Below are 16,103 nucleotides of genomic sequence, written 5' to 3'. Positions count from 1 at the left end.
TTGGACCAGCATTTCACAGACTTTTTGAACTACTTCAGACCGGATCCTTTTCAGCTCCCCCCAAACTCATACAGGCTTTTGGCGTGGTTAAAATATTTGTTTCTGAGGGACGAGTGGGAGGTCCTCACTCCAACAGACATCCTGTACTTCTTTTGCCTTAGGGCCAGTCCCGACCAGAAGGGGGGAGGTGATGGATTTTACTACCTCACTCGTTTCCCAAACTCAGCCTCTACCATCGACCTCACCAGCCACCCAAATGACTATAAAGATTTATTCTTTATGTCAAATGGGTTCAAGAATTGTGACCATCGATACTTCAATTGTCCTCGTAAGTCTGCTATCTTTGTGAATTCAGCATGTGAACTTTTTATCACTTGTGCACTATATATATATATTTCTTTAAAGATTCTAACTGAGTTCGCTCTTTGTCCAGCTATATTCGTGAGGACAGAGCGGTCTGTGACCCTTGGCGATCAGTACGAGACGCTGTCTAGTCTTCCTCCCGAGGATAAAGACTATCGTCTGATTGTGAACGACACCACCATGGTGGCTTGCAATCTGATTAGCAAGGGCTAGATGTTAGCTCTGAGGACCCGAGCTCCTCTTCTCGTCATCCTCGAGCTCCCCCCTTCTCAAGAGGCCTTGCCTGCCAATGAGGAAGAAATCGTGGCACCGCTGGTGCGTAAAAGATGAGCTCCTGAAGATAATCAGGGGCCTAATCCTGAGCGAGCCGTGTCAGGGACAACAGCCAGCCCCTCCGGCCAAGTTAACCCATACCCTTATAGAGAGTTATAAAACTTTTGGAATAAAATTCAATGGTTCTTTGACCAAAATTTTTAACCCTAACCCTTGTCACTAACCTTAGTTACACATTTTAAGCCAAATGACTTGATTAGTAGGTCTGACACAATTTTAAGTACATAGTGTAACGGTCCTAGATTAGGAGGGTGTTACAAGAGATCTCATGAATTGGGGCGATTCTAACATCCTGAGCTGTCCCAGAAATCAATCCCTAGATAAATCCTTCTGAGCCACATCCGTGGGTACCATATCAAAAGAAAACTTAGCCAACCCATCAAATTTGTTAATATACTCTGCTACTGTCGTATTTCTCTAAACCAAGTTCAGAAATTCATTTGTCTTTGTAGTCTTAACTGCATCACAATAATATCTCTCATTAAACAACTGCCTAAATTCCTTCCAATTCATCACAGTTGTATCTTATGTCTGGGATACCAATTCTAGGCATCTTCCCGTAACACATATGTAGCACAGATCACCATATCGTGACCTACCACCCCCATACCATCGAGAATGGAACTGATCATGCCTATCCATTATTTAGCTCTAAATGGATCTAGGCCTCCCTCAAAAACTGGAGGGTAATATTCCTAAAATATCTCATATAGTAATTCCCACTTATTCTCAACCCTAGACTGAGCCAAAACTGGTGCCACTCCTGGCATAACAATGGAAGAGGTGTTCCCTAACATAACCTGTTGTTTTAAACACCTAATCTCTTTCTCTTGCATTTGCAATCTTGCTTGCATATCTGTAAATACCTGCTACCAATTCTGCGGGGCAGGTGGAGGGCTCAGGCCTTGGTTGTAATTCCTAACCTCAACATAAACACCACCAGGTCTCATTAACTGCCTTGGGTACATAACCTCCGAATTAGTCTGCACTCAATAACCTGACCCATTAAGCATGTTGAGCACATGCAAAAGCCTTCCACATGGGAACACCAAACAACACCACATTCACATAGCATTGTGGTACTAAAATACATGCCCATAACATTCATGCATAAATCAATAAGCCCTGCTATTGCCAACAAAATATCATGCTCTCAACTCTAGCATGCAGATAATGTGTTCACATATCAAATGAGAAGGCAAGCACATAATCATATCAACAGTTAAGGGGCAGGCCCTATCATGATATCTCATGCTTCCTAATAATGCATGCAAGTAAAGCATATTTTATATCTTAAGCAGCTAAACATATAACCACACAAATAGTTACCAAACCCTGAGAAGAGCTTGTCTTTAGTGACGAGTGTACATGCCCAGATTATCTTCAGGAACCCTTAACTGTGGCACGCTCTGATACCAAGTTGTGACGCCCTACTGCTCAGGGACTACTGCACTGTGTATTTTAAATAGTGCTAGACTCACTAAACGAGTCATTTGGCCATAACTATTTAAGTAAACATGATTAATGGTTTAGGGTTAAAAAAATTTGGTCAAAAGGTACAACCGTTTCACTAAAACGTTTACTTCCATACATGGGATCCCAAAATACATTTAAAAAGGTTAACTACCATTGAAAAGTTACAACCAGCCGACGTAAGAGGCAAAATAGGGTTTGACCCTAGTTCCTCTTTAAAACCCCAATTGTGGTGGTCGAGCAGCCACGTATGTACACATCATCACCGAAGCTCTCCAACTCAAGGATGGTCCAACTTTCTTTTCCCCTTACCTGCACCACAAATCACCCGTGAGCCAAGGCTCAGCAAGAAAACTTAAACATGGTCATAAGCAATTAATAACATGTTACCAAATAATAAAAAGCATGCCTAGCAGTAATAACCTTACTCATGCATGCATACCATTAATATAAATGACTACAACATCATAAGGGGCCAATAACCCAAGATAAATGATCAATGAATCATACCAGGGTCCAATGCCAAAATTAAATGATTAAGAAATCATACTAGGGCTAAGTGCCCTATTATATGATTAATAAATCATACTAGGGCTCAGCGCCCTAGGATATGGAACTAATGAGTCACCCCAGGGCCCTTTTCCACAAAAAGCTAGCCCAGCGTACCTGACACTATAGTTTTTCCACGACCAATAGGTCGGTCAAGCCTATGTCATGCTCCTAATTAGGCATAACCATATCGACCAGCGCTCAGCACGCTATTGCCGCCCTTGACTTATAAGTCAATGCTTTATGACCAGCACTCAGCACTATTGTCGTCCTTGACTTATAAGTCAATGATTTTCAACTAGCCCTCAGCGCTATTGCCATCCTTGACTCATAAGTCAATGCTTTTCTACCAGCACTTAGCGTGCTAATGCCATTCTTGAATCATAAGTCAAGTCTGGGGCTCAGCCCTAGGATATGGGACTAATAAGTCACCCCGGGGCCCATCGCCCTATCCCCTATATAACCAGCCTTGGCGCTGATCCAGCGTACCTGGCACTGAGTTTTCCACGACCATTGGATCGGACAAGCGTATGATGTGCTCCAAGTTAACTTAACCAAAATGACCAGTGCTCAGCGCGCTATTTCCTCCCATGACGTAGAAGTCAATGCTCTTCTCATTCAGATAATGCAAACAAGCATATATCACATATCAAGTACCCAGATACAAAGCATTCAACATGCTTAATCAACAATCAAAAGCATAATCATAATCACGCACATTCTCAAGCGTTCATGCCCTATTCATATTCTTGTTCAATAATTCAGGCCAAGCCATAATCACATGTATCACATACTGGGTGCAGTTTTCTTACCTTTAGTCCAAGCACAGGTTACGAATGAACCACCCTCGAGCACGATCCCGGTTCCGAGCCCCTAGCGATAACCTAGTCACAACCAAGTATGGAATCCAATCAATATTGAGCGAATAGAGGCTTCCGGACTGAGTCCTAGCCTCCTAGACGTCAAATTATACTAAACCGGGTAGTAGGATCAATCCTGAGCCCTTAGGTTTGAATACCCATCATTAAAACCTAATATAGCTAAAGCTGCCCAGGCGGGCTGCGACTTGACCCTAAGGGTCGCGGCGCACCTCCTAGACAGAAAGCCCCATGTCTAGAACCAGGAAACATGCCACAAATTTCCCCTTAGAGTCGTGGCATGCCTCCGAAACAAAGCTCCCTTCATCTCCTTCATCCATCTTGAGTCGCGGCACCCAAGAACAGGTCTGCGGCTCGACCTGGAACTCAGCCTTTTTCCTCTGTTTTTCTTATATCAAATCCCTCCATAAACCTATCCAAACATAGAAAAATCCCAAAATCAATGTTCCCAATCAACTCAGCAGCCCAAAACCACCAAAACCCAAGTTTCAAACAATTCAAAAACTCACCAAACTGTAAAAATTGATCAAAACTTAGGAAACTTAAGGAAACGAAAACTCTAAAATTCAAAGCTTAAATTACCTTTGATTATGTCATTTTTTTCGCTAAATCCTCTGGCTAACAAGCTTCTAATCTTCCCTAGAATTGTTATGACTAACCTTGCTTGAATCCGAGCCCTAAAACTCGAGTTTTCTCCGAAAATGCTAATGGCATCAAATGAGGGAATAGGAGAGAGAGAAAAAGTGTTTTGAACATACTTTGCTTCTGTCAGGTTACTTCGAGCTTAAGTAACCTCAAGCAAATCCTAAGGCTCAGGGTACCCCAAAAAAGTCCCTAAGGGTAAAATAGTCAAAATCCCCTCAATTCCGTCCTAGTCTCACTAACTCCAAATATATCCTCAAATATTTATTCTCATTACCCAATAACTCTGTATTGTACTAAATACCCAAAATACCCATTGACTCACCCCGAGTCAAATATTGATCCCATTGTGACTTTCTCACTAACTTGCTCTCTAGGATTGCCTCGTGCTGAGTAACCCAAATATATCCAAATAATAATGTGGTCCCACACATATATCACATATATGCCAAATATACCCATAACGGGCCAAATTACGAAAATTTCCCTTTTATCAAAAATAGGCCCACATGCATATTTAATACACCTAAACATGCATATCAAGTCATATTATAATATAACTCACATAATCATATAATGATACACATATATATCACATAATCACAGAATTTCTACAATTTTCCATCCTAGCCCCCTAATCAAGGCCCTAAGCCTTATTAGGTAATTTGGGATGTTACAATCACCACCTTGGAGGCGATGCATCGCCTGGTGTACAGGCTGAAATTTTGACAGTGGAAATGCCCGTGCAGCCCCTTGAATCCTCTTAGCCAAGGTCAGCCTTACAACCATTCGAATAACAATGGGCACATTTTTTGCTCGACCGTATGCCTCTGCACACTTTCGTCTCTCGAACAACTTTCGTCGAGTCACGCTCTCATGCATCTATGAGTGCATTATTGCATCAAGGCTCTCAAGCCAAGACACTCACATTATCCATAGGTTCTCACTATGGCAAGGAAAATTCCAACACCGATGCTCACCCAGACATTCACAAGCCAAGGTAGCATGTGTGGCCAAGAGTGAAAACAAAGCTGACGTGCTAACGCCTCTTGTCATGCCCCATTCAATACCATCCAAATAGCTCCCATCGCGACCCAAGAACTCTCATCTGTCCATGGTCAATTCCTTAAGGAACCATGACTTCAATCATGTTGACAGGCCCTCGAGACTAGCTGCTAGACTAGTAGCACACACTAGACCTCTGTCCTACTTAAGCATAGTGCACCCTCCAATGCTTGCATGCTAACAAGTCCTACAAATGACTTTCCCTGCTATCTCATGTCGAGACTCGTGGCCATGGCACACCATGACGTCTCTTGAAGGTTTGGGGCCATGTTCTAGGCATGTGGCATCCCAATAGGCCAAGGGAATCATACCCATAAACCTCTGGTAGCACACTTCGATGCACTACTAGGGTGGCCCGGTAATGTCCATGAGTACTCCTACTCATGGAGACATGTGAATCTGCTTGTGGTCCTCATATGCCAGCCCTACTAGTCCTCCTATCTAGTAGTATATCACTTGACGTACTTGTGCCAGGGAGTGATGGAGAGCTGACACCAAGTGCTCCCCCTATAAAGAGCCTTCTAAGCTTTAGCCTTCTACTAGGAACATATATGATTTTTTCTTGGGAGACATATTTGGCTCTCATCTCTCAAATTCTCCTAATTTCTCAAATTCGATTTCACCATTGTGTTCATTAACCCATCAATATGGGATCTACCAAGTCTCATCAATTTCCGGGCAATATTGAAGATATTTACGAAAATGTCACTGTCATACAAACTAGGCATCAACATGCTCACCAACTTGCACCTTCGCATGAGCATCTGACCGAGCACCAACCTAGCTTGTAACATGCCCTCAATGGTGGCTTACATTCTCCCCCACTTCAATGGTCGGTGCCCTCATCGTCAAATCGCTGGCCAATCTTCTATCTGCCTCGACTACTAGCTCCCTCAATGCTTCTTCCGAATCTTAAGTCTGCACCTGCCCCTCTACCACTGTAGAACCACCCACTTGGTGATGATCCCCCACGTACACCCTTGCACTTAATCAAAGACCCCATGCCACCATCACTGTTCAAAATTCTCCCATGAAGTAATGCCTCTACACTCAAATACTCCTTGCACACATGAACTCCTCCGAGTCCATCACGACGTCCCTCCAGTCAACCAAGTAGCCCTTGCAACACTGACCCCGAAGCCAACACATCCTCTTATTGAAGCTTCCCCACCAATTATCCAATGCAAATTCCTATTGACAGGGAAGAAACTAAGGTGCACCTATAACGCCCTAAACTCCAGGGACCGTTACGATGTACCTTTTTAAACAGTGCTAAACTCGCTAATCGAGTCATTTGGCCATAATCATGTAACTAAGTATGATTAGCGATTTAGGGATAAAATTTTTTGGTTAAGATATAACATTTCACTAAAACGTTTACTGTATACTTGGGATCCCAAAAATATAATTTAAAGGTTCATTACAAGAAAATATTTACAACCAGCCGATCTAAGCGGAAAAACAGGGTTTAACCCTAGTTCCTCTCTCAACCCTCGGCCGTGGCGGTCGAGCAGCCGCATATGTACACATCGTCACCTAAGCTCTCCAACTCAAGGATGGTCCAGCTTTCTTTTTCCTTTACCTGCACCACATAGCACCCGTGAGCCAAAGCCCAGCAAGAATACTCAATATGCTCATGATCAGTAATATCATGTCAATAAATCATAAAGTGCATGCCTAACAATAATAGCCTTCATCATGCATGCAAATAAGTTTAGACAATGATGGGTATCTAGGATAAGGAATCCTACCCTCCTGAATGGATGACTATCACGTCAATCCTAATCAGATAAGTGATTTAACACAAGTGGTTCCGGTAACCATGCTGGGCTTAGAGCACTCCCAATGGAGTAGCTATATTTACTATATAGCTAAATTATAAATGAGTACTAAAAAAGCCATAAGCTTTATCCTTTAAATTTTTTTACCTTTGTCTATAGTGTTTAGCTAGATTTATGTTACACTATTCATTATGTAAATATATTATATTATTATCTCTCTATTTATATATAGATTTCATCATCTTTTCTTTTTTTTCTTTCTATATATATTATATATTTATAGACCTATTAAAAGAATTTTATTTATATTTTATAATATTATTATATTTAATATTTTAATATATTTTATTTTCATTTTAGCACAATATTACATAAACTTAATATAAAATATGACATATTTGTAAGTTGATCATATATTTTATAATATTAATAATTAGAATAAAAAAATATAGATTGATATTGAAAAATATATAGATTAATAGTTATAGAAAATATTTGAAATGAATAAAAATATTTGAAAATATAATATTTAAATGATATGGAGAAAAAAAAATAGAGAATCTAATGTATGGTATAATGTAAAACTTAGAGGTAAAATAGAAAAAAGTATGTTTTGGAGAGGTATTTTAAATGATGAAGTAGAACACCCATTGGGAGTGCTCTTATAGCCCTAAATAGAAGAGTGACAGTTGCAAAAGTCAGTAAGGTGGGTTTCGTTCCCTTTACAAATAAGTAATCACATCACTAGCTTAAACAGAATAAATGATTGATAAGCAAGTCACCAATGCAAACCAATCTAGTGACCATAGAGTCACTACTGTGGGTACCGCTCCATTAGCCATGTGACGATAGGGTCACCTGGGCTTTACAGATAAGTAATCCTTTCACTAGCTTAAACAAGGTAGGTATTTGATGAAATAGTCACCAACATAAACCTACCGAGTGACCATAGAGTCACAACCGTGAGATTTCGTTCCCTTAGCCATGTGACAAAACAGTCACTTAGGCCTTTGGCCCTGGCTCTGAGTAACTAGTCATAGACTATTCAAGCGCTTATAATTTTCATCGACCTTAGGGTCGGTCCAGCATTAATGCTCCTTTGAGTCATTCAATGCTGATATCGATTAGATCTAATCTTTTATCGGCTTTGCATTCATGACGCTTATGTCGTTTCGGGCTCTTAGGCCAGTAACACGCGACCAATGCCAATCCTGAATAGTCAGGGCCATGCATAAGTAAGCAATGCTATCAAGCATATATCATATGTCAAATATCCAAATACAGCGCATTCAGCATGCTTACTTAACAATTGCTAGCATAATTAGGATCATGCATAAACACGAAGACTCAAGCGCTGATCAATCTCATTTTTAATATTCATGGCATGCCCTAATCACATGTTTCTCATGCATCACATGCATCACATTTAAACATCCAACATGCATCAAGAATAACCATGCATGTCACATACGGGGTGCAGTTTTCTTACCTTTGGTCCAAGCACAGGTTACCAATAAACGAGCCACAAGCACGATCCTGATTCCAAGCCCCTAGTGAAAATCTAGTCACAACCATAATATAATACCTCATCAAAATGATTAAATAAATACTTCCAAACCCAACCCAAGCCTCCAGGACGTCAAATCCTACTCAACACGGTAGTAGGATCGATCCCAGGCCCTTAAAGTTAAGTTCCCATGATAAAAACACAATTTTGGCAACTTTTTCCCTTAAGCGTCACAGCCCTCCATGCACCATGACGCGGCCCGCCCCCTGATAGAGCCTCCTTCTCCTTCAGCAAGCTTGGGCCGCAGCGCACTAGAACAGGGTCACGACCCAACCTCGAACCAGCCATTTTTCCTCGATTTCTCTATTTTAAAACCTTCCAAAATCCTATCCAAACATCTCCAAACTCAAAAATCAAAGTTCCCAAACATCCCCATGATCCAAAACCCATAAAACCCAAGCTTCAATTCAAGCAAAAACTCATCAAAACACAAAGTCCAATTCAAGCTTAAAAACTTTAAAAAACTTAGAACTTAAAACTTGGATTACCTTCGATTGAGTTGTTCCCAACTAAGTCCTCTGGTTAATAAGCTTCTAATCTTTCCTAGGATGGCTATGCCTCGATCCTCTCTTGAATCCGAGCCCTAGAACTCAAGTTTCCTTCGAAAATGCGATCGGGGGACAAAAATGGAACTTAGAGGGAGAGAGAACTTACTGAACGTTAGTTTTATTTATTAAAAAGGTTACTTCAAGCTTAAGTAGCCTCAAACAAATCTTAACACTCGGGGTCCCGAAAACGTCCCCGAGGGAAAAATAGTCAAAACCTCTAGAATTTCCCCCTAATCTTATTAACTCCCAATTTATCATCAAATATTGATTCCCATTACCCAATAACCCGGTAATGCTCTAAATACCCCTTGACTGACTCTGAGTCAAGTATAAACGTCGTTGTGACTTTCCCACTAGCTTACCTCCTAGGATCGTCTTGTGCTGAGTAACCCTAGCGTAACCAAATAATAATAAAGCACCACACACACATCACATATATGCCAAATATGCCTGAAATGACCAAAATATGAAAATCACCCAATTAATCAGAAATGGGTTCACATGCATATTTAATACACCTAAACATGCATAATATCATTAAATAGCATAATAAATCAATTATGGCCCTCTCGGCCTCCTAATCAAGGTCCTAAACCTTATTAGGAAATTTGGGGCATTACAACACCCCTCATGTTGAGGTTCGCAAACCCCTGTTCCCAACATACTTAAGAAACATCCTCCTGCTTAAAGGCATGTCTCTCTTAGACAAGTCCCTCTAGACATGTTGTAAGCCAACTCTATGGAAAACTCGACCCTAATACTCTTGTCATCGGTCAAAAATCATGATGCATTTCTCTCAGATGCAGTACACGTGCCAACTGTAGCCTTTATGCAGTATCTAGCGCACACTTGCACACAGACTTCGTGAAGTAGTCTTTAAGACTTTTGTCCCTCCGGCCTTACGACATACCCACGACTTGATGCGAAATGGCCACTCTTGACCATAAGCATAATTGTTCCTCTGAGCTTCTACAATCTGGCCAATGATCTGACATCATTTGAAACCAATGCATTGCCTTCTGGCTCGTGCTCATGCTGACTCTTATCATCGTGCCTCAAGTTCTGCCCCCAAATCAACCTTGCCTAATTCTAGAAGGCTTGTTGAATCTTGACCAACTTGATTGCACACTACGTCACCCTTGAGGTCTGAAGTTGAACTAATGCCTCGGTCATTTTGACTATTTGCTTCTCGACATTTCTATGTTTCCTTAGTACCTGACTCTCGCTGACTTTCACCTTAGGCAAGTGTTGCACTGATGTTAACTTAGTACCTGAGTCTTAACGACTTTCACCCTAGGTAACTGACTTTGTCTTTGTCTCTGAGTATTCTTGACTTTTACATTTTGAACAACTAACGATCTCCATGATGACTTATCTCAATGTTTTGTAGTGAAAAATTGGTCTACTATTTGGATGTTTGAACCGTGAAGGTCTCTTCCCCACTTCAACTATTGGCTTCCTCGACAACTTGTCCACACACATGAACGTCATGCACACAACAAATCTAGAAGTGCACCCCAAAGGATGTGACTCTCGAGTCAACTACTTCATGTAGCACCACTGTCGATTTCCATATGAGTGCACTATCCACATAGCTATCCATCTAGTCCATACTAGCATCTCGCCCCTCTGAGCTTCCAAGAAGCACTAAGTTTCTCTCAATGCAGCCCTCTGGTCACATACAAACTCTAGCGCAACTTCTCAACTTTTATAGGCTCATATGGTCACTAAGTCCCTATAGCAAGGCCCTCTGGCCCGCATTTAAACTTTAGCACCATCTTGGCCTCCTTAAGCCCTCTTGTAGCACTAAGTTTCCTTGATGCAACCCTCCGACACTCAAGAAACTCTAGTACTACTATGACCTCCGCGCGTGGTCTACTCAGCCATGCTGGCCTTTGATGCATACATTCCTTAACTTAGCATTTCCTACAATGCCTTAGTGTTGCTGACACCAATTAACATCTTTGTGTGCCAACACATCCCACTCCATTGTCTCGGCGCCTTCCCACCGGGTGAAAACAAGTTAACATGCAAACACTTCTAAGTACGACTATCCTCTGACAATCACGACTACTGCCACCTTGGTCTCCATGTGATTCCCTTTAGCACACAAGTAGCAACTAAAGAATTTCATGTTCATCTTTATCTTATTCCTCAAAATTGTCCACTCTCGACCACTTTTGCGACTACAAATCATTTGATGGCCACTATCATACTTCCACACCCTCGTGTACAAGTTCCCTTTTCAACAACACCGCTTCGTGCGACTTACACTGTCACTCAGGCAAACCTGAACTAGTGAACCAAGCATTCGACCTTGACCTATTGATCAAACCTTGTCTCATGTCAACGAGTTCCAACTCTAATGTAGCAACTCTCCATAATCGCATTTGGTTGTTGTCTTTCTAGCATCACTAAACTTTCTTATTCAAAGCAACCATAACTTGTCCCCTCTCAAGGATGTCCAGTATTCCCACAAAGAAGAGCAACAAAGTCTCATCCCATCTCAACCTACTTATCCTTTCTAGGTGACTAAAAGGCTCAATGGCATCTGTTCAAGCATCCAGACCTTCTTGTTCCTTCTCCACGCTTACATCCACTGTAGGATGGGCCAACCGGGTTCACCCCAACTTGAGATGAACCTGGCTCTGATACCAACTGTCACAGACTGAAATTTTGACAATACAAATGTCCATGCGGAACCTTGACTCCTCTGAGCCAAGGTTATCCTTCTAACCATTCGAATAACAATGGGCACATTTTTCACTCGATCGTGTGCATCTGCACACTTCCGTCTCTCGAACAACTCTCGTCGAGTCATGCTCTCAAGCTTCTATAAGTGCATCCATGCATTAAGGCTCTCTAGCCAAGACACTCACACTGTCCATTGGTTCTCACTATGGTAAGGCGAATTCCAACACCGATGCTTACCAAGACATTCACAAGCCAATGTAGCATTTGTGTCCAAGAGCAAAAACCAAGCTGGCGTGCTAACATCTCTCGTCATGTCCCAATTGATACCATTCAAATACTTCCCATCATGGCCCAAGGATTCTCATCCTTCCATGGTCCAATGCTCAAGGTCCATGCCTTCAATCATGTTGGCATGCCCTCGAGACTAGTAGCACACACTGGACCTCTATCCTACTCAAGCATAGTGCATGCTTCAATGCTTGCATGCTAACAAGTCCCACGAATGAATTTCTGTCCCATCTCGTGTCGAGACTCATGGTCATGGCTCACCACGATGTCGCTCGAAGGTTTTGGGCCACGTTCCATGCAAGTGACATCCCAGAAAGCCAAGGGAACCGTACCCATAAACCTCTGGCAGCACACTTCCACGCACTACCAAGGTAGCCCGATAATGTCCATGAGTACTCCTACTCATGGAGACATGTGAGTCCCCTCATGGTTCTCATATGCCTTCCCTACTAGTTCTCCCATCTGGTAGTAGCTCACTTAGCGCACCTGCGCCAGGGGGTGGTGGAGAGCTGACACTAGGTGCTCCCCCTATAAAGAGCCTTCTACCACGAACATATATGATTTTTTCTTGGGAGACATACTTGGCTCTCATTTCGCCAATTTTCTGAGTCTCTCAAATCTGATTGCACCATTGCATTCATTGACCCATCAATATAGGAATTACCAAGTCCTCCATTTCTGGGCAATATTGAAGATATTCATGAAAATGCCACTGCCGTACCAACTAGGCATCAACATGCTTACCAGCTTGCACCCTTGCGTGCACATCTGACCAAGCTCTAACCTAGCTTGTAACATGCCTCAAGGCTGGCATGTTATACCTGGCAAGAGACACATCGCCTATAAACAGGCGACATATTGCCTAAAGTGTCCATACATACACGTGTTTTAAGCTGCAAATCATGTGTTTAAAAGCTGTAATCCTATTGGCTGGACTTAACAGTGCCTACACTATAAATGGGTTTTCTTAGATTTTTTATAGACTTGATCACTTTCTCAAATATCTTTATAACCTCTCTCTTTCTTTAGCTCTTAAGATCATAAGTTTTCTCCAAGAAATTCATAAAGAAAGTTCTTGTCTATGTGAATTTTAAGGTTTGTTCAATCCCAATTCCCTTTCCTACTAGAGAAAGTCTCAAGCATCCATCAAGGGCTGTGAAATAGAGAATTTGGACAATGATACATCTCATTTATAAGCCTTGGTTTTGATTCACATCAACAAAGGATTCAAGTGGTAATTCTACCTAGGGTTTGAAGCTTCCAAGAATTTCCAAGAAATCGCCAAGTAGGTGCTTCTCGGGAAGCTATGCAAGGCCTCCTCCTTTGATGGGAATATTGGGTAAATGACGATACGTTACATGGCACAGGCAATGCGTTGCCTGATGACTCATGATGCATCGCCTGTTGCATCACAAAAATAAGGAAATCGTGTATTTTACACATTTTTGTACTCAAATTCAAAAAGAAGTTGGCCAAGGATGCCACTAGAGGCTAGGGCATGACCAAGACATAGATAAAAATAAAGAGAAACAAATTTGGAAGAGGAGGGACTCATTGTGGAAGATCTAAGAAGTGGATCAAAGTAGTTTCAAGGGAGTTCTTTAGTTTTTCATATTTCTTCTTTATTTCTTTTATTTTCCTAGATATTGACAATATGTTTGAGATTATGGACCATGTAATGTGTGGCTAGTTTTCTCGTTTGTTAGGATGTAGATGGATCTCTTGTTATGATTCTAATTTTATGAATTAATGCAAAGTTTAATTTAGTCCAATATTACTCTTGTGCTCTACTTTGATTCATTGATGCTATAATTGTGATTTATATATTGTGTTGTAGTATATTATTATAATTAACGCTATATTTAAATTGTTTGAATCATTAGTCGAGAGGGGAACATTTAAACAATCTACCAGCGGGTAGAATAACTTATATTGTGTGAGATCGAGAGAAAAACATGGATCTAAGTCAAAATAGTTTTAGATTGTGAAAGCGAGAGGTGGAATATTTAGAATTATTTCTAGAGTTGAACTTAATGAAGGTAAGGATAAATGGTCGTATAGAGATATATACTAGTTGTTACTTACACATTCTTTTTAAGCGGTTCTCGAGAGAGGGTATTGAGATAAAAACAACGCTCAAGGTCTTGAGAGTATTAGATTGAGTTAGGCACACTAATGATTAGGATTAGAATTATTACAGAGATAAGTTGAAACCTGAACAATTGTTCTTATCTTGAGTTTTTTTGGTTATCTATTTATTTTATAAAATTCATATTTTAGTTTAAGTTTTTCTTTATCTTTCAAAATCGATTACATTGATAAAGTTAGGATTTAGTACTCATTTTACTTAATTGATTTTAATCCTTGTGGGACGATATGAGCCTTTTGACTACTTTACTACTTGTTCAATTTGTGCACTTGCAAGCATATTATTTATTTTTTGCAATAATTTTTTGGCACCGTTGCCAGAGATTAAAAAAAGTATTAAATAGAATTAATATAGCGAAGAAAATATCAATTTTAATCTAAGTTTTCATTTTTATTTGTTTACTAACTTTGGTTTCTAATTTTGTTGTGGTTGAAGGTGCTTGCACAAAGCTCGTAAGTCAAATCTCCTACCTTTTGATCCTGAAATTGAAAGAACTTTATCATCTATTAAGAGAGGGCGATGAGCTAGATCATGAAAAATGGGGGACCAAGTTAAAAACAACAATGACCAAGTTAACAACAACAATGTTCTTGTGAATGCACCATCAAACTGGACCTTGAGGGACGATTTCAGGTCGGTAGTGAATGACAATTATTCAGGCATTCAAAGGCAACAAGTGAATGTCAACAATTTTGAGCTTAAGTCGGCCTTGGTCAACATGGTGCAGCGAAATCAATATTCTAGTCTAGCTCATAAAGACCCCAATATTAACTTGGCTACTTTCTTGGAGATATGTGACACAATCAAGATTAATAGGGTCATGACAAACACTATTCGTTTGAAGCTCTTTTCATTTTCGTTGAGGGACAGAGCCTAAGTGTGGTTTCAATCTATACCTCTAGGGATGTGACTACTTGGGAGGAGATGACAAATAATTTCCTCACTAAATTTTTCTCACCATCAAAGACTTCGCAATTGAGGGCTAAGAATACTCAATTTAGAAAATTAGAGTTCGAGCAATTATATGAGGTATGGGATAGATTTAAGGAGATGCTAAGAAAATGTCCTCAACATGGCATACATGATTGGTTTCAAGTCCAACTAGTCTATAATGGGCTCAATGGTTCAATAAGATCACATATTGATGTCACATTGGGCAGAACTATTTTATCAAAGACACCAGCGGAAGCATTACTCTTTATTGAGGATATTGCCATGAACAGTTGTCAATGGAAAAGTGAGAGATCGACGATTAAGAATAGAGCTGGAGATTTTAAAGTATAACAAATAACGTCATCGATGGAGAAAATGTCTGCTTTGACTAATCAAATTAAAGGTGTCACTGAAAATAAAGTAGTGACAAGTCAAGAAACGGTGAAGGTGTCACTAGTTCAAATGTGTTGGTGGATGAGAAATGACAATATGTAAATCGAAACTACAATTTTTGGCCCAACAACAAATTGGTTACGCATTACCATCCTGGCCACCGCAATCATGAAAATCTTTCCTACGCCAACAACAGGAATATTCTCCCACAGCCACAAGAGCCAACCAGACTAATGGGGGAGAAGCCTTCACAATCACTCGAAGAGTTGCTAAAGAGTTACATATAGGACTCTGAGGCAAGGATAGATCAACACAACACGTGACTCAATAACATTGAAACACGTTGCACTAATATGGGGGCAACGATGAAGACATTGGAAACACAAGTGGGCTAATTGGCTAATACTATGAAGAATGAAATGTCAAGATCTTTCCTAGTGACACAAA

General features: G+C 40.6%; 1 pseudogene; it reads right to left on the bottom strand.

The window, feature by feature from the left end:
* Window positions 1-15,318: 15,318 nt before the first annotated feature.
* Window positions 15,319-15,409, bottom strand: LOC133799141 (small nucleolar RNA R71; annotated as a pseudogene).
* Between the last annotated feature and the right edge of the window lie 694 nt (window positions 15,410-16,103).

This window comes from Humulus lupulus, chromosome 8 (assembly GCF_963169125.1).
Source record: "Humulus lupulus chromosome 8, drHumLupu1.1, whole genome shotgun sequence".
In the NCBI taxonomy this organism is placed as follows: domain Eukaryota; kingdom Viridiplantae; phylum Streptophyta; class Magnoliopsida; order Rosales; family Cannabaceae; genus Humulus; species Humulus lupulus.
This window is presented reverse-complemented; position numbering and strand designations above follow the sequence as displayed.